Source organism: Scleropages formosus, chromosome 1, assembly GCF_900964775.1.
Source record: "Scleropages formosus chromosome 1, fSclFor1.1, whole genome shotgun sequence".
In the NCBI taxonomy this organism is placed as follows: Eukaryota; Metazoa; Chordata; class Actinopteri; order Osteoglossiformes; family Osteoglossidae; genus Scleropages; species Scleropages formosus.
The window spans coordinates 2,710,839-2,732,753 of NC_041806.1; the positions used below are offsets into that span (position 1 = coordinate 2,710,839).

Here is a 21,915-nt window from a genome sequence, read left to right on the forward strand (position 1 = left end):
ACAAATATGGCAACTGAAGGTAGCAAAAAGGTCTGGGTTGTTCCCTAGATGTTAAGAAATAATGCAACAACCCAAACATGTATATAATTACAAGCGTTGAACCTACACAAACTGAGTGAAATAGCGCACATGGAGGACAGAACTCACAATTGCAGATGTGCTTAATGCAGTATGAAATTTTAACAATGATGCATTGCAGCTTCAAGTTTTCTTCAGCATGTGTCGAACATTGAGTAACTGGATAGATAACAGCATACATTAAGACACATGACTGCCTAGAAATCTGAAGGTTGTTAGTTCAACTCTTCCTCCTGCTGAAATACTCTTGATCAAGGTACTTACCCTGAACTGATACATTAAAATTTAAATTAGAGAGATAAATGCTCACCGTAACTACTACAAAATATTACTATGATTGCTGGATCCTCTGGGGGTGACTAAAATATAGCATGCATATCACTTATAGAATTATTTATTGTATACATTACATATTATTGTAGGGATTTATTACATTATTGAATTTAAAGATGAGCGCATTATACTGCTGCATAAATGGGTAAATGATGGTGACGTTGGATTTATCCTGTATCCTCTTGGAAAAAGGTGTTGGATAAAGTTAATGGTAAAAACCCTTCCTGTGACCAGCTTCCCCCACTGGTGTCTTTTGCATTCATCTCTTGCACAGCTCTGTCAAATCGAATAAATCACATTTTATATGGTACAGTACAGTTTTACAGCTCAGTCATCTGTACTGCTGTAGAAAATTCCCAGAGGAGTGTGAAGTAGTATAACTGAAGGACAGGGTTACATACGGCAAGAAAGCAGGAATGTCAGTTTTTACAACAGAAGCGTAAACATGTCTTTTCACATTCTTCAGTGGCAGAAAATGTCTCATTTCGACAGTTTCGCTCTGAACTCCGTCATACAGGCGGCCCCTCTAATGATTGTAAAGAATGTCATGCTGGATATAAGCATTTTAATGGAAACTCTTCCACGAAGGTTGTGAAGTCCTGTTGAGCTGGTGTTTATACTTGATGACCACATAGATAGAGTACGTCTGGAATGTTCTGTCCTTAGCTTTTGTCATTACTGTTGAAAGGGCTGTGTCCGCTGGTACTACAATTGAGTTCCTCCATTTGGAGATTGGCCACCCTCTTCTTTTTCCTCTGTCTTTTCAAATCATCACTGTCCAAAGTCCAATAAGCTTGGTTTCATTATTTGTGCTTTCAATGATAGTTCTGGTTTCAGTGTCTAGGCTCCCTCAGACATCCTCTGACCCCTGCATCCTTGGTTCAAAAGCAGTCTAGTCTAGTGAAAATCCAGATATTTTGCAGATCTAGTAGTTGGATCCCTCCTAGTATTCAACAAGGGTTTCAAAAACTATCTCTTTGTGTGCTTTTGATAATCCTCTGTGTCTAAAGGTCTTCATCTGCTGCACTTTTGTTTGCCCTGAGTTGTAAATCACTTTATAGATAAGTGTCTAATGTCAAATGCATATATGTAAATGTAAGTTTGAAGTCCTCCAGAACTACAGCTTGTTTGTTTTCTTTGCAAAAAAATAAGTTTTTCAGATGCACCGAGATCAAAAAAAGTTGATAAAAAAAATAAAACTTGAGAGCACTGGGTTGATGTCGGTTTGCCCCGCTGTCCTATTTTGGGCCCTTGGGAGCGAAACCCCAACCCACCTGTTTTGTAACTCTTGGTTCGGTGCTGACGCTTTCGGAGCAGGACCACACATCTGCGTTTCCTCAGCCCCATCTGTTGACACGGTCAGCGGCTGGAGTGTCAACAGAACCTATGGAAAACCCGCAGAGAGCTGGGCATCCCAAACACGCCGATCTCCATCTTCACGGGGGCCAAGTTCCACATTATACTTGTTTGTCAACACAAACTATTTTGGGGCTTAGTCCTCCTCAGGCACTGTTGGTCATCCAAAATGCACAGACTTCTGTTTAGACAGGTTGAAGTCAACATTTTTTCCTTATTAAAATCTCTTTATGCAATAAAACTTAAAACCATTTCCCTATAAAACAAATAAATATTTGGGTTGGGTGTTTAAACAGTAAAATTGTGCAATTACAGTGGAATAATGAATTAAACAAACTAAAAGCAATTTTATATTTTTAAAATGTTTTGATATATATTTCTATAGCCGCTTTTATATACATACGTGCATATGCAAATGTATGTACTGTATAGTTAAGACATGTGTATCATTTGGTACATATATATATCTTTATGTATTATTCACAAACCTCTCTTGGACCTCAGTATAAGTCCACAATTAGAAGTAATGGAAGGTGTGCCAGGTCACCAAACAAAGAAGTGATCTTCACTGTTGGGTGGCCTTTGCCCTTGCAGTTTTAATAAGGGCTCTAATGACAGTATTATTCTGTCAGCACAGAGTCCCATCTGATTGCTAACAGGGCGGCGACTGACAGCTGTGTCACAAAGAGCGAACCGCAGATAAGGCAGATGAGCACTTCACAGGCTTTCAATTTATAACTTTGAAAATCTGCAGCAGAAAATGAAACTGAAGGTGAGAAAATTAAAAGAATAATAATAGCCATTAATCAAAAAATGTGACAGTACACAGGCATGTGGCCTGCTGCTGCACAGCAGTGTCCTTACCATGGTGTTCTGTATACCACAATGATAACGTTTTTTTAGTCTGTCCTCTTCTTGGAAGTCTGGTTTTATCAAAAACCATACAAGTTACCAGACTGGTTAAACTATAGCAGTCTATAAGGGGAGCAGATGTAATCCCTCACCTTATAATCTTAAGGTTCAAGTTTGAACCGTACTCTTGCTGTAGTGCGTGATCAAAGTATTTTAAGTTATTTAAACATAGAAATAGGGGGGTGTGGTGGTGCAGCAGGTTTGGCCTATGTCTGTTCTCCGGTGGGTCTGGGGTTCAAGCCCCACTTGGGGTGCCTTGTGACAGACTGGTGTCCTGTCCTTGGTGTGTCCCCTTCCCCTCCAGCCCTGCACCTTGTGTTACAGGGTTAGGCTCTGGCTTGCTGCAACCCTGCTTGGGACAAGGGGCTTCAGACAGTGTGTAAAAATTAGCATCAATAGCTCTGAATACAAGTTAAACCTTTTACAGTACATGAAGGTTGAAGTTAAAGATGTGATCAGACCAGAATCCTTATTTATCTTCTCTAAATATGGATAAGAATTCTATAACAATATTCTCTCAGTAAAGAGGGTGCGGTGGTGCAGTGGGTTGGACTGGGTCCTGCTCTTCAGTGGGTCTGGGGTTTGAGTCTCGCTTGGGGTGCTTTGCGATGGATTGGCGTCCTGTCCTGGGTGTGTCCCCTCCCCCTCTGGCCTTATGCCCTGTGTTGCCAGGTAGGCTCCAGTTCCCCGTGACCCTGTATGGGACAAGCAGTTCAGAAAATGTGTGTGTATATTGTGTGAATATGCTCAAAATGCATGGTGCAAATTTCACAAAATATGGTGGCATAGAAATATTTTCAGGTATTAATGAACATTTATTTATTTAAACAGCATTAGATTGAGAGCAAGCCCGTGCTTCACAGATCCCTTGAACCCATCCGTGCGGCTCCAAGGGTTCCATGGACCCCAGGTTAAGAACCGCTGGTTTAAACAAAGAGCCTGTGTTTCTTCCTCCTCAAATTTGATTTCGGTAATTATGAGAAAAGTTAAATATTTCTGGACTATTCTGGAGGAAAAATGTATATGAAGAATGCACTGCCCAATTGCACCGATTAATGCAGGTAAACTTGAGTAAAAACCAATGGACACACTGGCCATCAGAGGACTTTGCCTGCTGTGAAACATGGGAATGCAACTCATATAATGCATTTATGTGTGAATGCATTCATTTGCTCAGAAAAATCAAGTTACAAATAGAACTTTCCTGATCAGCAGGCAGTGTGACCTGGGGTTAATCCTCTCCCAGATTCATTTCAGTTCCTCTTTGAATTGAATTATCATATGTTGTTCAGTCCAATTAACTGTACGAATAAAGCGTTTCTCCAGGATGACAAGTGACAAAGAATATGAGGGACGACGGAGTTTAACTGCAAAAACTCTTTTGGTTTCATTTTTGAGAGGCAGCCTAATCCCTTCTAACCTGGTTTCCGAAACCCAGATTGAGGCTGGCGATCCCCTTGAGAGCAGGGCAGGAAGTGGGAGTCTGGAAACAAAGGTATCCGTATCCATCGTCTGCTGGCGAGTTCATCCAAAGCGACGTGTTTCAAAACACTGGTTTCCAGGGAGCAAGGACATGGTGCAAAACTTCTTTCCCCAACCTGCCTGTGATTACAGTAACTAGCTGGAAGAGCCTCGCGTGCATCGCTTCCATCCGTCAGCCAACCAATGATAGCTTATCGCAACGCTTCAAACACTGAGCATCTTCACTAGAAGATGGATGATGCACAACGGGACAGGAGTGGGAAATGAGACCGAAAGCATCTGTCAAGATGCAAGGGATCAAATTGGATGGACTTTGTCAACACCACCACTTTCTTCAGGACCCCCTGGGCAGTTCCTTTAATCAAAGCACGTGCCCACCCATGGCTAATTATGGACGGACGTCAGCTTCTTGATGTAGAGCAGCTCCCCTGTCTAGCCAAAAATACAAGGAACTGGCCGCCAGAGAAGGGGAATCCTGCGCACCGTGTTGTGGGGAAGAAAGAAAAAAGAAAAAAGAAATAATAAGAGGGAGAAAGCCAAATTAGCTGAAATAAATCAGCAGGACAGACGCCCGTTTTCCCACGGCTCTGACATGGGCCAAGTGAGCAGCTGTGGAGCAACGTGCACCTTAGCCAAGGAACCCGGGCACCAGGCCCGCCGGGCAGGAGACGGGGGCTGGGTAGTGCTCCCTGCATGGCGTCATACAGCCCCATGAAGGACTGAGGTCCTCAGTGACGTCCTTGGCTTGCAATTACGCACAGCTGGAGGTTTTACTGAAACAATCTGGGGTAAGTGCATTGCTGCAGGGCGTGACTGCAGCCCTCCTTCTGGGAGCTAAACCCACAACCATCTGGTCACAAATCTTAACTGCGTTCAGGATCTCCTTCCACTGGGTTGCAGGCAGCAGTGCCTGGAGAAGCAGTGACGAGGTCACTCTAAGTGATGTATGCCTCCCGAAGGAAAGGGACTGATGGGTAGTGTTCTTGACCCCCGAATCCCTTGCCTGTGAACTTGGCACCTTGGCGGGGGGGGGGGGCGTTCCGCAAAGCAATGGCCACGGAACCACACAATCTGGCAAGCACCGTGGAAAATCAATCGAGTTCACCACCCGCATAGTTCACCACCACCACCTTCACCGCAAGGATGAATAGCAACCATGGCATCATCTCACTTTCGAAGTGCAACTGGAAAAAAAGAGAAGAAATATGGAAACGCTCATGGGGTGTAGTGGGAAGAGATTTTTAATGCACAGCTCAGGATATGAAAAACATCCAGAAACACTACCAAGATGCAGGGATGTTCAGTGTGAAAGATACAGGGGATCTGAGACAAACCTAATAAAAGGACTGGGAAGGTTTGATTAGGCAAAGCAGCCAAGATGAAGTACCTGATTGAGTGATCATGTCAACTGAATGTTTTGCCATATAGAGTACTTGCCTTTGTAGTTCAGGCCACCAAAGTTTTTGAAATTTGTTCATATCCATAGCATGTATGTAGTGGAAGGATCATGTGAGTATCTGTCAACTTTGACTGGCCGAATCAAGAGATCACAATACAAATGGAACTCAAAGTCCCAAGCTTCAGAACCGCTTGTCCCATACGGGGTCACGGGGAACCGGAGCCTACCCGGTAACACAGGGCGTAAGGCCGGAGGGGACACACCCAGGACGGGACGCCAGTCCACCACAAGGCACCCCCAGCAGGACTCGAACCCCAGACCCACCGGAGAGCAGGACTGTGGCCCAACCCACTGCGCCACCGCAAGGTTTATTTATTTCATTGTTAATGACAAACCTGTATCCCTAGGTGATTTTTATAGACACTTTGCTGTAAACTTTACCACAGTAAAATTATATGTTATGTTGCTTTTTAATTGATCTTTAACTGAAATAAAGAATACAATTTCTTGCAAAACTGCAAAGAAAATCGAAATTTTGCAAATTGCAAAACAATTGTGAGACACAGGAGTCAGAAAGGCCAGGCTACTCCTATGATTTTTTTTTTTTTTTTTTTTTAAAAGAAATTCAGCTATCAGAAGTCATTACTAAAATAACAGTAGTTACCACCCCATCAGACCCTCAGGTAACCTCTGGCAATTGCGCTGGTGTCAGTAAGTACACCTTGACCATGTTCAACAGCTGGAAAAAACTAGGGCAGTTCACTTGTTACAATGATTACTCATAACCCAATGCAACACGATTAAAGATAATTTAAGACTTAAGCAATTAAGTCAAATCTCAGGGAGCTGTCTTGCAGCTATCACCTCATATGGGGCAAGGGTAATATTTTGACAGGTTTTGCTGACGGGGACACCTGGAATGGGGCTACAGTTTTTTACGTGCAGTTCTATGGGGTCGAGCAAAGCCGGGGGTCGAGACAGCCAGTCCTGCTCTGGATTACCCCTCCCCAAGCCGGCCCTTCCACCTGCCCAATCTCAAATTTCTGCTGAACAAACATGGCAGTTCTTGGACACTGCACACGCACGCGCACAAAGCAAACCAGCCTGGTGGTCCGGACACCCAAATTAGGGTCTGCGACAATTGTTTTCTATGACTCGCCACCTGGAAGCTCTGTTGCTGACTATAAATTGTCGGTTGAAGCTTCATTCACCAAGCCTCCTACCACATCCACTGACCGCGGGGATGTATGTATTTATTTATTTATTTATTTATTTTTAACAGTACCTTTTCTGTTGTGAATACATCTACACTGCAAGCCCAGGAGAGTGTGGTGGATAAGCAGGCAAATCTAACCAGCCAGAAGTTTTACGGACCTGCCTGTATCCAGATCGACATCAGCTGGTACTGTTCCAAGAAAGGAAGATGGTTCCCTCTGTGTCTGGCACCAACTGGTATTTTGAAAACTCCAGCTCTGAACTGCATACAGAAATCATTACCATCTAAAATACCATCTAAAATACAGTTATTGTAAGTGACAGCTCCTGCCAGCTGAACTTAGTGACTGGTACTTGGATGGGATAGCATTGTGGCTGAATTTGTCCATTCAGCACTTACTCGGGTCGTACTAATACTTGAACTTACCATTTAGGTTATGAGAGGCATCAGTCACTTTGTCCTCTGACAGAAATACCCTGACTTATAGACTTATGAGTGCTTCACCATTTGGGTACACCACTGTTGTCATTTCTTTCATTTCTGCTCTCTCTTTCACAAGACAGATGCATTACAACAGTTGCCCCCTACCAGTAATACAAACACTTTCAGCCACAGGCACAAACCGCTTAGCATACAAAGGCATTTGAAATTCCTCTGTTTGACTTGCAGTTTCCGACAACCTTGGGGTAAAATGCAAAAGGGTCTGCAGGCTCACCAAGCAAGAGAGCTAAAAATAGCCTAGTAGTGGTCTGGGCATTTGCAGTACTGAAGATCCCAATGTCTTCCAAACACGCCTTTGCAAAAGCTGTGCTGGCCAGACTGGGGGATGTGGGTGGGTGACTTGTCGGAGGGGGCACTTGTTGGCTGCTTGCTGAAGTCTGTCTTTTCCAGCAGTCCAAGGTCACCCATACCAGAACACCCTCTCTTTCTCTAACGCCCAGGCTTTCAGGTACCATCATCCCCCACCCTATCCTGGGCCTGGCAGCAGGTGGACAGGACCAGTGTTTGTCGTCTGTCTGCTATTGTTTGTTTGGATCCGATTCAGCCTGTACCAGACAGGAAGCTGCTCAGACTTGAGGCAGCACTGCCGGATTTTGGCAGGGTGTGAGGAGGCCTCTGTGACACAGCATCACAAGATGTGCGTGCTTGCGTATGTGAGGAAGTGGAAGGGCTTTGCAGACATTCTGAATGTGATCAAAAACAGAAATGAGGTTGGGAGACCAAACCCAGTCATTTGTTGGGGATATTATAGTCTCATCATGTTGGATTCTTTTCCCCCCAACTTTATTTCATACCACATTAGTTAAACCCCTTCTTTTGCAATAGGGTTACGGTTAGATGGTTGGAGTCAGGGTTGGAGTTTGGGTTTGCAAAATTCTATAACACAAATCAGAAACACAAAATGACATCCAAACAATTCATCATAAAAACATTTCTCAACATAAAAATGACAGAGCTCATTAACTCATCAAAATATAATCTCATTTTACTAATACAAGGAGTGACAAAAATCAGAGTTTAAAAACAAGCATAAATATTCACTATGACAAGAAAACCTGTGACTTTCAAAGCCTTAACTATTAAAAGTGCTTTTAGAAAAACTGTAAAAAAAAAAAAAGTACATGAGTCTGTTACACACAGAAGAAAAGTACCCAAGCACCCATGTCAAACTTCTACTCTGATTTAACTCTGTCATTAAAAACCATAAACATTCATATTCATAAACAAATTAAAAATAAAAGTCAAACAGTGTTTCCAAACAAAATTCTTGGAATTTCAAACAAAATTCTCCATCCTCTGATTGGAGTTTGGTTTTACCTTAGGGTTAGGGTTGGAGTTAGGGGTGGAAATTTGGAGTTAGGGTGGGAGTTTCTTTTGAATTACGGTCAAGGATGGAGTTAGGGTTAGGGTTGGAGTTTGGTTTTGCATAAGGGTTAGAGTTGGAGTTCGAATTTGCATTAGGGTTAGGGTTGGAAAGTTGGAGTTAGGTTTGGAGTTTGGTTTTGCACTAGGGTTAGGGTTGGAGTTTGGATTTCCATTAGGGTTAGGGTCAGAGTTAGGGTTAGGGTTTGAGTTTCTTTCGCATTAGGGTTAAGGTCAGTGTTAAGGTTAGGGTTAGGGTTGGAGTTTGGTTTTGCATGAGGTTTAGGGTTGGAGTTTGGTTTTGCATTAGGGTTAGGGTTCAAGTTTGGTTTTGCATTAGGGTTAGGGTTGGAGTTTCTTTCGCATTAGGTTTAGGGTCGGAGTTAGGGTTAGGGTTGGAGTTTGATTTTGCGTTAGGGTTGGAGGGTTGGACTTAGGGTTGGAGTTTGGTTTCACATTAGGGTTAGGGTTGGATGGTTGGAGTCAGGGTTGGAGTTTGGTTTTGCATTAGGGTTAAGGTTGGAGTTAGGTTTGGGGTTAGAGTTTTTTTCCATTAGGGTTAGGGTTGGAGGGCTGGAGTTAGGGTTAGGGATAGGGTTAGGGTTGGAGTTTCTTTTGTATTAGGGTTAAGGTTGGAGGATTGGAGTTTTTTTTTTTCTTTTTTTCCCCATTAAACTTTATTTAATAAAGTTATTAATACAATACACAATTAAAAACAAACCAACAGATTTACCATCAAACAAATCCAAAGGCACATTTCCTACAGTTGGCCAACAAAGTTTACTAAAAAGCCATTACATAAAATGCATTGTCAAGACAATAACAAAGTCTCTTTCCCCTAAAAATCCCCCTTCCTGGCTTCAAAATGTATAACTGACCTACGTCTTCCCCACACCAACATACCCATGAAAGGCCTGTCCCCCAATAGCAGCTTAACCTGAGTCATTGTATCACATACATGCATCTTCCAAAACACATAAAATACTTCTAAATTACAGTATAAAACTTTACCATACCCCTAAAACCTAAAATCAGACAAATAAATTCAAAGCAAACATACACATAATAAATAGTCATCAATATAAAAAGGTTTGGTGGATTGGAGTTAGAGTTGGAGTTTAGTTCTGCATTAGGGTTAGGGTTGGATGGTTGGAGTTTTTTTTACATACTTTATTTGATACCATAAGAACAAAAACTCCAATATTTCACATCACAAATCACAAACACAAAATGACATCAAAACATTTCATCATGCAGACATTTCTCAACAGAAACATTACAGAGCTTATTCACTTATCCAAAACATCTTATTTTCCTAATACAAAGAGTGATAAATATCAGAGCTTAAAAACAAATATAAATATCCACTATGACAAAATAACCTGGGACTTTAAAACCCTTGACAATTAAAAGTAGTTTAGATACAAAGTTTAAGATACATGTATGTCACACCCACAAGAAAAGTACCCAAGCACCCATGTCAAACTCTGATTTTGCTCTGTCATTAAAAACTATTAACATTAAACATTCATACAACACACATCTTAAAAATAAAAAACGGTTGGAATTAAGGTTGGAGTTTGGTTTTGCATTAGGGTTAGGGTTGTGGGTTAGGGTTAGGTTCGGAGTTAGGATTTCCATTAGGGCTAGCGTCTCATCATGGTGGATTTTCAGAGTTGGCTTGTCACTATCAGGACCAAGGAGTGTGACATTTTTATCCTTGAGTGTACAGTCCGTGATGAACTGCAGTACAGCCCTACGGCTGACAGATACGGTTCTGCCTACCATTAAGCCAAACCTCAGCCTTCTCTCTAATCATGAAACCTGGCACGATTATCAGCATTTGTTGTATGGAAAGTGGACAAAAGCACCATTAACCCACCAAGCTTCTTCTGATTAGTTGGTTGGATGATATATTTTATGTTGAAGGTTTGATTTAAAACCAACTTTAGAACAATGGTCATATTATGAACTCAGCATCCTGAGAGGTCCAAATTGTAAATCCTAACGGTACAAAATGTGAAATGATTGAAGAACAGCGCTGAACAGCAGGCTTGAGAATCGCAGACGTTGCTCCGACCTGCCTATATGTCCGAGGACTGTGCCGAGGAGCACCCCGCAGGTTGCTACAGTCCCAGGTCTGCTACTGCTCATTGGCTTCACCGCTTTGTGGGGGAGCCCCAGCAGTTCTGCCGAGACAAAGCAGACTTGCCCGCCTTCGACCCCAGCCTACACCTAAGACCTTCAGGAAGGGATTCTGGTGAAACGCAGCACGCTCTCCTGTCACTGGCATGTAGACAGCTAATCCATCTCTATGTAGACAGCAATTCATGTCTCACAAGGCGTAATGGGAGTTCCCATTATATGAAATGGTGTCATGCGTTCACCATATGTCAACCAATCAAATGTCTATATTACACAATGAATCTAAAGTACAGCACTGGCTAGAATAAGTACATATCATACTCAGCTGTGCACTTCAGCATGTATGCTTTTCTACCATGCAAAATGGAATATAGCAAAATACTTGTCTTTTTTATTAGATGGCAGGTTACAGTTTGTTTCTGCCCTTCTCATTTTATTATAAAGCCAGCAGTCTTTAATAAAGTTGATTGCAGTTTCCTGGAGGCATCCAACATACTAACTGTGCTTGACAGAGCTGTGATTTTTTTTTCCCAGAATATGAGGACAGCCAATGCAGACATTAGCTAAGTAAACACAATAAATTGCAGGACTTTGCAAACTTACTGCATTTCTCAGGATATGGTTAACTTGTAAATCATAATAGCATCACACATATTGAGTGAAGGGCACAACTGCTGTTGCTGTTAAAAAGGCTACATACATACAATCACATCCCCATGGCTTGATGTAATTGTGTGCTATTTGCAGCAAAGCGATCACCTGGAACAACCTGTGACGTAAACCCTTTGGAGCCAACGAGATATCCATCATATCCACACACACACACACACACACAATGTCTACAACAACTCGTCCCGAGCGGGGTCACGCCAAACCAGAGCCTAACCTGGGCTGAAGGGGGAGGGGAGACACCCCGGACGGGATGCCAGTACACCCAAGGCACCCCAAGCAGGACTCGAACCCCAGACCCACCACAGAGTCGACCCCGGCCAAACCCGCTGCACCCCTGCACCACCGCGCCCCCTCCTCATATCCATGCAAAAGGACTATATTTAGCGCAGTGCCATGCTGAGTCACCCACAGCCTGACACCTAAATCCCCTTCTGTTGTTCCTTTGATGGCCTACAGGGCTGCGCACATCACGGTTAGAGGGCACTTCAGTGAGCAATGATGCACAAAAGTGAACCGTGAGCTTAAAGAAGCTGCCAGTGACCATAGAATGACCACAACATGGATTCTGTTGATATACCCAGGAAAGAACTTAAGAAGAAGGTTCTGACCAGACCACAGCAGAAGACCTTTGTCATTTCCTTTCGCAAGTTGCACTCCATCCTCTGCAGATATAACGCTGTTTCTGATTACATCCCATGACGAATACCGTGGTAATTACTCAAACTCACACTCATGCCATACCACATCCATGCTTGTAATTACACAGACACACACACAAATACATCATGCTATGACATCAGGCCTAGGATGGTGATTACCGATTGCAGAACCACATAACCACACAGCTGTTTTATGTTTCATACATGACCATGACCATTGCTGTAGATATTGCTCTCTATATGACTTTATTTGTCATTTATGCATTGTCACACTGTCACAGTTCAACCTCTTTCCTTAGCAAGTCTTCTATATATAGACAATAATTATTATGTCATTTGTGTGCCAGGAAGTGACATCAGGTCCTGGTTGCTCCCAGGAGGCCCCTGGTGAAAGGATGCTGGAAGATGGACCACCAAGTCACATGTAAGACCACACAAGGAAATGCAAACAATCTTCTCATAAGAATGTGGGGTCAAAAAATCTACTAAAGTTTTTTTCTTTCTTTTTTAACAAATGTGCCCCCTACCTGCTAACTTGTTGTGTATCTGCAGACATTTGTGTAATGATAGGCTCCATATACCCTACACCAAGCAACTGGTGGTGCTTTGGGCTTTACTGATCAAACGTAAGCATTCATATATCACAAATATATTCACAAATCATGTATTTTGTACATTGTATGCTGCTGCTTTCCCTGTGATATGAATAGGTTCGTTCGTTCGTTCGTTCGTTCGTTCGTTCGTTCGTTCGTTCGTTCGTTCGTTCGTTCGCTCGCTCGCTCGCTCGCATGCCTAAGACAGCCTGCAACGTAGTGGTTAAGGATATTGTCTTTGGCCCTGGAGAAGCTAGGTTCAAATTCTGTCTTTTGTTGTCGTACCTGTGATCAATGTTCCTGAAGTGCATTGACACACTAGTCAGCATCAGCTAAATCAAGAAATATAAATAAGATGTCATTTATATCAACATACCCCATGTCTGATGAAGGACTGCTATCTCTGGATCCATGATGTGAAGAAGTAAAGGGAAAGGAAGATGCACAGATCATACACATGTGTCCAAACAGCCCGACAGCTTACTGGGAGTGCAGAGCTAATGTGCTTTTTCTGGCAGCCAAGTGTGAGCCACTCCACAAGCTGACACGTTTATAGCGGAGGAAGGGCATCTTCATCTGGAAGAGCTTATGGACTGGCTGACGGTGAGAGTGCAAAGACCCATAACTGGTGAGGTGGGGAGGGATGAGGGAAGGATGAGGGAGGGGAAGCCCCCTGACATGGGAGTGAAGGACTTGATCATCCACCACATCCCTAAACTCCTCCTTCACCTTCTTGGATCATACTTGCAATTTCTATCCATCAGCATCTCCTCACTCCTATGATTCCACCTTCACTCCCCAGCACATCAGCACATCCAGCTGTCGCCTTGGAGGTAGGCCCTCCCTCCGCCATGCTTGTCTTGGGGCCACAAACGTTCAGAAGGTACCCAACAGCCCAAGCAGGCCTCAGGTTTATGTGTTAAGTGGTTCTGCCAGGCGAGGAAACCAAACCCATGACCCTCACCATGTGAGCCCACAAGACAGAAAACAGATTTATAAAACTTTTCTTTTTTTTCGGTTTCAGAACTTCTGTCAAATGTTTTCAGACCATAAGAGGACTTTAAAATATCCTAATTTATGGTAAAAGTGTTATTATAGCTTGTAATTTTTTAAAAAAAACAAAGCAATCCCTCTTATGGAGGGAAATAAAGACCAGCGGATGGTGTGTGTTGGATAACAAGCAGCACGGTCCCTTGTCTCCTGTTTTGTTGGGAGCCAGAGAAATATATTTTCAATTTCACACTTGCATATTAGTGAAATAACATTGAGACGTTTGGATGGCGTGGCCAGAGGTGGAGGAGCCCGAGGAGGAAGTCTGGAACACGGGGAAAAGCTACAATCTGCCCTGTAATATGATGTACAGTATGGAAACAATTACTTTTTGGCAGGTTTCAACTTGGCAAGGGAGTCCAGTGGAGCTGCAGAGGCTTGGACCGTGTTCGCACGTCTGCCTCTGTCTTTGTGTGTGTGTGTGTGTGTGTGTGTGTGTGTGTGTGTGTGTGTGTGTGCTAGAGTTTGTGCGCATTTCACATTTCATATGTTACTGTATTTGCACATGTGTATGTGACTGCAGTGTGTGCGTACTGATGGCGTCCCTCTGGTCCCAACCGTGCGGTCACGTTTTGGATGCCATATCAGCCGCAGACAGTACCGCAATGCATTTTGACAATAAGGTTGCAGGTTCAAAACCCACCAGCAACACGACTGCTGGTGTATGTCTGGGAAAAACCATTATCGTACATATTCATGAATAAAAGGCAAAAATGGTGAGCTGTGAACATTCCTCCAGAGGAAAGTGTAAAAAAATAGTTATCGTATGGTGGGATGGAACCAGAGTCTTGGCTGCTGAGTCAAACAGGGTGGGTTTCTGTACAGCTGCTCTGTCGGCCAGCCAGGGATACGCCGAAGAGCACCTGAGGGACGAACCCTATGAACCCGGGAGCGGGTATTCCCTTGGCCTTGGTCAGGGATCAGTCTTGGGGCTTGTCAGCCTCTTCTTGCCTAAACCACCCCCGATGTCGATCACGAAGGCACCCAAAGTAATACCGATTATTTCTTTAATTTTCAACAAATTATTTGAATGGGAATAGAGAAGGGAGGAGAAAAACGAACCAAGACAGTGATGTTAAATCCACAGAATAATGAGCTCATCTGCATGGTTTTCCTTCTCTGCCCTGGAACTATCTGCCCAGCAGATCCTCATTTTGATCTCCAGCAGATCGTGCAATTTGGCATTTTGGGCACAAAAGTTTCATTGCCCATTGAAGTAACATTGAAGTACTGATGAACTGATCATGTAATATGCCATGTGACCCCAATCAAAGAATGGCCATGACCGGTGACCACGATCAGTTTGTGATTGACCTTGACCCTTGCCTGATGCTCTTTTTGGGTTTATGGTTTTTTGAACCCATCCACCTTGACTGAGATGCCTTATGCATATTCACTTGAGTTGGTTCCTTGCTTACAGCAGTGCACTCCTACATGTGAGACACATCAGTGTTTCCAGCAGCTCCAGCAGTGATGACTACAGCCTCATGGAAGTGAGATTAGCTTCAGTCAAGACCTCTTGGCATCTCTATGGTCCTTCCATGCTACGGGGGTTTAATGATTCAAATGCAGCATGACATGAACCACAATCTGAATGAAGGGAAAAGCCCTGATCTGCGATGGACAAGGAGCTGAGCATGGGGAAAGAACCTGAAGGCAGCCACAGGGCCTCTCGCTGCATCACATGGTGGGTGTAGAAGATACTGTAAGTAGCCAGATTTTCATTCAATATGAAAATCTGAGGTTCGCGCTGATCTTGCAGATAAGGTCTGGCCAGAATTGGTCTGATACATATACCTTCTAAAAGTAAATAAAGTATCGATTTTCCCCAGGAAGCTATGGCTGGAAGACAAAGCCTGCAAATGCATTATCTTAGTGCGTGGTGCCTTGAGGTGCGCCATCTCTAGCATGAACCTAGCTCTGTGGAAAGGGAAATTTCATCCGTCCTTAATCCAGCCTTCATCCTCCATTGCTCTGGGAAAGAAAAGATTAAGTTGCTTAAGTTATTCCACCAGAGTTAACTGGCTCCAGGGTGAACAAACAATTCCTCTTTCACACACCGGTCTACAGTACCTGTAGCATGCATTCTCAACAGAGCTCTGGTTTGAAGGGGGCTTGGAGAATGGACTCAGCTTGCCCAATGTTCATCGAGTAGCATCTTCCAAGCTCATACTTTGGGGAAGCTGTCAAGGCTCAAACAAAAGGTTAAAAAATAACATTTTCTCTCAAGCAGTGTTCTTCATTTCCCTCTGAAGTTCATATCATAATCCATACACTCACTTAACAGACCTTAAGGCATCTGTTGTCGGAATCTAGCTATAAATGAATGTAATGCAGTTGGAATTTGCAATGTTAACATAGTATGTAGTGTAAAGTCGTATATTTATTAATGCTTCAGCAGCTACACCAATTTATGTATAATTTTGCTGATATTTCCATCTTTAATGCTCATTATTTTTAAGACATGTTCATACACATTTTTACATGTTTGTACTGTTTGTATGCTATTTACTGCATCTTCAGACTTTGCTGCTACATGGTTCCCATAACCACTTTCACCTTGGTTGCTATGTGAAACGTGTCTGAAGATATATCCATCCCATCAACATCTTCCTTGTACAGCCATACTTGGCCATTGAAGTTAACTTTTCTCTTATCTTAGCACGAGCGCATCTGCTTCCACATGGACACCATCAGTTGAACAGAGAACAGCTTCTCCGGAACCCAAGAAAGCCAGAAATTTTTACATTTTCTCCCTTACACAGTTGGATGTTTAAGGTCCTTCTGCAGGTTTTGTTCACACTCTTGGATGAGGATTACAGTAGGGTAACACTAACTCAGCCTAATGATCTGAAATCATGCCCATTATCCGCCACACCCCCATTGTCTCTTCGACCATTGTTTTTTTTTCTAAGATGCCTCCATTTTGCATCAGATTTATCAGATTGTATGACATAATGATAATGGGGTGTAGCTGTCAAATCTGTACTTCAGGAAGAGGGGAAGCCTCAAGAAGGCTGACATTGCTGTGGTTATGTGACCCCCCCCCCCAAACCAAAGCAGCTGGCCACAGGTATAGCACACTTGTGGGCAGCAGACGTGCCACGGATCACTCTTTTCGTTTATTTTCAGCTCCTCTTTCACAAACATGTGGATGCAATTTGCTTAATCCCTGCAACTCGGACGGCAAACAGGGGCCGTGAGCAGTGAGGAGACCTCATCGACTTCCAGAACACGGCCTTTCCCGAAACACAGGCCCTCAGCCCTCAGAAGAGCTAAACATTTTGCTTTTCCTCCGTTTTGAGCACAGGGGCCTGTGGATTGTCCGTGGCTTGGCCCAAAATAAAATCTGGCACAAATACCTTCACATTTCAGGTTATTTTTTTCAAAATCTGGCTTTATTTTTTAAAAAATTTAATCTCAGTTAATATTCTCTGACTATGTAAATATGCAGTAACATATTTCTAGTTACCTTACGTTTCGCTGATAATTTTTTTCATTGACTGAATGAAAAATTTCACAATTAACTGAAAGTGCATAATGACTGAAAAACTACACCACGGATGTTGATACTGCTTGGAATGGTTTCTTTTGGGAAATTGCAGCTTGTACCCAAAACTCTCATTTGAAATACAATAGGTACCTGGAAAGCAGAACATCTTCAGGTCCTGTTTCTGGTCGTATCACTTTGGTGGAGGTTAATGGTTCTCAAGAGCTTCTCAAGAGGTTTGCAAGAGTTTGCCAAGTGCTCCTCTTCTCCGAGCCCCAGACACATACCCCAGCAGTCATCAAGCAGTGTCATCTGGGTCAACAGAAATATTACCCTGGAGTTGACCGGTAGGGGCTTCCAGGAGGTCTGGGGACCTTGGTCAGTAAAAGCTGACAACATGGGTTTGGGTGAGGGACATGTGTGAAGGCTACATAAAAATGCAAACTGTTCCAAAAATAAACCGCAAAGTCATGGGCAGCCCCCAGAGACGCTTATTAAAAGGCAGTAAAAGTAGAGTTCTTTACAGCATAAAGCTCTAGTAAGTATCCCTTTCAGCATTTTACAGGACGTGGCAACTTTATGAGGAGCTGGCAGCGAAGGGTGCAAGCTGTCCCCCTTCCATAGAGCCTTGTAGGGTCACCGGGGTTCTATTCAGAGGAGTTGTGGTGGTCACATGGTGGGTAGGTGGGTGCGAACTGAAAGACAGAGGTATCGCTGGACTGGAGTGGCTGGAGAAGCTGCTACATGCACACAAACACACACACAAGAACTCAACAAGATATCAACTTGCCTTCGACTCCACTGCCACCCATGGTTCATAAGTCTTGGTCCCATTTTGAGAGTGTGGTCAGAAGGTCAGGAGGTCGTGCAAAGTATAGACTTGTTCATATGATTTTTGACAGTAGACTAAGAGAGCCAATGTCAAGGAAGCTCTACCTTCCTACCTGTGTTGCTTGAAACATCAGAATGTGAGACATCCCATTAAACAGAATGTCCCATATGGGGTGACTTGATGACTTCAATACAGATACCTTCACACTGGACCAAAATACTTCCCAAACGGTACATGAGCCATGCCAGTCGAGATCCGCTTTCCAAATGATATTGGGAAGCAGCTTCCACTGACATGAAGAGTACCACCGTCTTTATGCAGAGTGTAAATTGTTAAAGTGGTGATGCATTTTGTTTTGGATAATGACAAAGACATGCTAGTCACAGGTTCTGACAGAGCTATAACATCCCAAGGGGCTGGCAAGGAAACGTTCAGGCAAGCATGGATAAATAAACAGGAACAGGAGGACGAGCTGGAAGGAGGCCGAAGGCGGCTCGTTTGCAGATGAATTGGTGTAAAGATGCAGAGCTTTGCAGCGATCCAGAACTAACCAGTGTTAGCAAAACAAACACCTTCACATCCTTCGTGGAGCAGTCTGCCGGAGAAGAATGGTCTTCGAGAACCACAGAGGAAACAAGACTTGACCGGTCAGGGGTTTCATTTGGTTTCTGTTGTTAGCTCCTGTCCATCTCTCAGCAACTGGATGCGCACTGAGCGGCTGATTAATTCGACTCTCCAAAGTCAAAGCAAACTGAGGAAAACATCTTGACATGTTTGGAGGTAACCCCTGAAGCCAAAAGCTGTGACTCATCTGCGGTTCATCAGTGGAAGCTACGTACCCTTTGAGAAGCTGCGAATTTGGCAACACGACCAAACAGTGATTCACAGATGCTGGGCTCTACCAGAGGAGACATGTACACAAGGATCAGGCCAGTTTAACCTCCATATAGCCGGTAAGTGCTAGCTAAACACTATTGGGGCAGCAGGTGGACAGCAGGTCTGGCTGCTATGGTTAGGACTGCAGAAAGTCTCCAAAGCAACATAGACTGAACATAGTGAACATGCCATAATCTTGGAAAGCTAGGTGAGAAATGGTCTTGCAAATGGTCACATGCCATTGGTGAGAAGGTCAGACTGTTTCTTCAAAATTCATTGTGATGTTTTTTGTCTTCTTTAAAAGCGACCATGTTTGCTTTAAAAAGTCCCGGCAACAGGGACCACATAGGATCTCAGCCAAACACAGTGGCACACTGTGTTTGACTGACAGCTGTCTGAGCGAATCATCTCATTGCTGGGACATGTCATGTTCCCACTATGTTTTCCATACTCCTTACTACAAAACACACAGGTAATCCTGTGGTTCGCCACAAACACTGGGCGGAGAGCGTCTCTGTGTTTCTTGTATATGTTTTTTGGGAGAGGCGTTGTAAGATTTCAGCCGAAACGGAGACGTAACAAGGCCCCTGGACTGACACGTCTGCTTTTGCTGGGTGTGAAAGACGGCAAATTCTGACAATTACAACTTTCACACACAAAAAATAACACTAAATGGCGCTTACTCAGTAATTCTGCCATGTCCAGATTGGAAGCAGATTTCTGCACCTCGGAGGCTGAGAGAGCCCAGTCTTTCTGCAGGATGCCGGGGAATAACCTGAATGGAGTACTAGTCCCCCAGCCACTGAATATTAATCAGCATTTAATAAAAGGAAAATAAAAACGGCAGCCACTCCAAATATTTTTCGTGTGACGGCGCCTTTATTTTAGTTATGCTGGGCTATTTAATTTAGATAAACATTTTCGACCCAGTATCAGGGGGCTGCGAGGGTCCAGACCGGAAAAATAAGGCTGAAAATAAAACAAACAGTGCGATCGCGGGGCGCCACTGCTGTGGAAATGCATCGCGGGTACACAGCGTCGCAGGTTTCTTGGTTCGCATAAGCAGCTATTGATGTGGCCCTTGGAAGAGATGGGATGACAGCTTGTTCCCATTCCAGCGCACCCACCTCTGTCTTTTTCATTGCTCTTTCTGCTTTTTCCTCTTCTTCCGTGGCTGCCTTGCAGGCGGATGGTCATGGGTTTGGATCCGGCTGCTCCAGCAAGATACCTACCCTGAACTGATACAGAAAAAATAATCAAGATGTAAAAGCACTAAGTAAATCACTGTAAGTAACAATGTCCATACTCGCAACTGTAAAGTTTTTACAAAAGAGTGAACTAAATGAAAAAATAATATGGAAATTACCTGAAAATCACGACCATAATTTCAATTCAAGGCTAAGTACAGGAGGTACAATTTGTGCTTCTGGGATGAAGATTAACTGGATACTGAAGCTGACCTCTGTAGGCTGTAGCTGGGGAGAAGCTTTAAAAGGCAAAAGGATATAGTGAGAGTCTCCCGTTTGGGATGCGGACCCATGCCCTTCCACTCAACAACTGCAAGCAAAACACCTGTAATAAAACAGCAGCAACTAGCACGACATTATTACTTTAAAGGCATTATTCTTTTTTAGTAATAATTTTTTTTTGCTTCCTTTGTCCTAGGTGAGAAACAATATTAGGTTCTCACACTAAGCTACTGATTTAGTTATACAGCAGGGTAATTTTTACTGCATCATTCCAGAGTAAGGCCCTTGATCAAGGGTACTACAGCAGGACATGGGTTTTAAACCTACAGCAGGAGGAGAGATTTGAACCTGGGTCCTTTGAGTGCAAAGCAGCAGCTTTAACCGTTACAGTACTACACGTAAATTATTCCACCCAGGATGAGTTTCATTCCTTAGAAAATCAGAACCTTATTTGTTTCACCACTGGGCTCCTTTTTTGCTGCTCGAATTCTTTTCGCTTACACAGCACCTGCACCATCCGTTATAGGAGACATGGACTGACGATGGAGGGTGTCTGAAACCCAACACATCGTAGCTGCAAGAAAATGTCAAACACAAGCTCGGGGACGGCAGCTGTCGGAACGTGACCCTGCACCCTTATTGACGTGCTCCACGAAGACATATAAGGTTCACGTGTTTCCTGACGGTGTCCACCGCTGTTACCCTGAGTGTGGTACTCCGGTAACACATGTTGCTACAGGTTTTGGATTTTGCGCAGTGAAAAAAACACGTAAATGCAAACCACGCAGAGTCTGCCTCGGGCGGGTCTGAATTGGGTCAGGACACCGGGAGGAGGCCCGGGCGCACCTCTGAGGTGCAGAAACAAACCTGGTAGATCATCTGACAACAGGCACAAGGGAAAACACAGGGCGCTTATATTCTATTACATATCATAACCATTATTGCAAGGAATGTTACACGCTGTGGTGGTGACGAAAAGCTGGTCTACCCACAATACATTGCCACTAGAATTCTTACCTATTTTTCTACCAAGTTCAATTATATTTGTCGTATTCGTTGATATCCTTGTTCATTTGTTCATATTTGTGTATTATTGTTTAATATTATAATAATTAATTAGTATTAGTGTTAAACAACCCTCGCTGGGATGTCGCTGTTGCAGATCCCTGTATTGCTTTATGGGTTTCAAAGTGTAATCTATGAAGTTTAGTTAAGGTAGGTGTGTTGATCTTTCATTCTGAAATTTACTGGACATTTTTAGTTTTTTAAAACTCTGCATGTTTATGTATTTCATTATTGCTATTGTTTTATACAATGGACTGGATAAACCGTCCAGGGTGTACCCCTCTGAGGCCAGCACCCAGTGATTGTTGGATAGGCTCTGGACTGTCACGACCCTGAGAAGAACAAGCTGTTAATGAAAGTAAGTGATTTTCTTTCATTAATGAAAAAGAGCCAAGCTGTGGTGCAGAAAAGTGTTTCCAAGTTGC

At 43.4% G+C, this 21,915-nt stretch overlaps 1 protein-coding gene and 1 long non-coding RNA gene across 2 annotated transcripts in view; both read left to right on the forward strand.

The window, feature by feature from the left end:
- The window catches only part of LOC108930258 (zinc finger protein 420-like), a 1,123,701-nt gene that overhangs the window by 480,268 nt on the left and 621,518 nt on the right, over nucleotides 1-21,915 (forward strand). The window lies entirely within an intron of this gene.
- On the forward strand, nucleotides 6,736-17,106 carry LOC108930245 (uncharacterized). The gene is made up of 4 exons (XR_001965827.2): nucleotides 6,736-7,088; nucleotides 12,038-12,166; nucleotides 12,463-12,539; nucleotides 16,891-17,106. It is a non-coding gene; the product is annotated as an uncharacterized LOC108930245 (long non-coding RNA).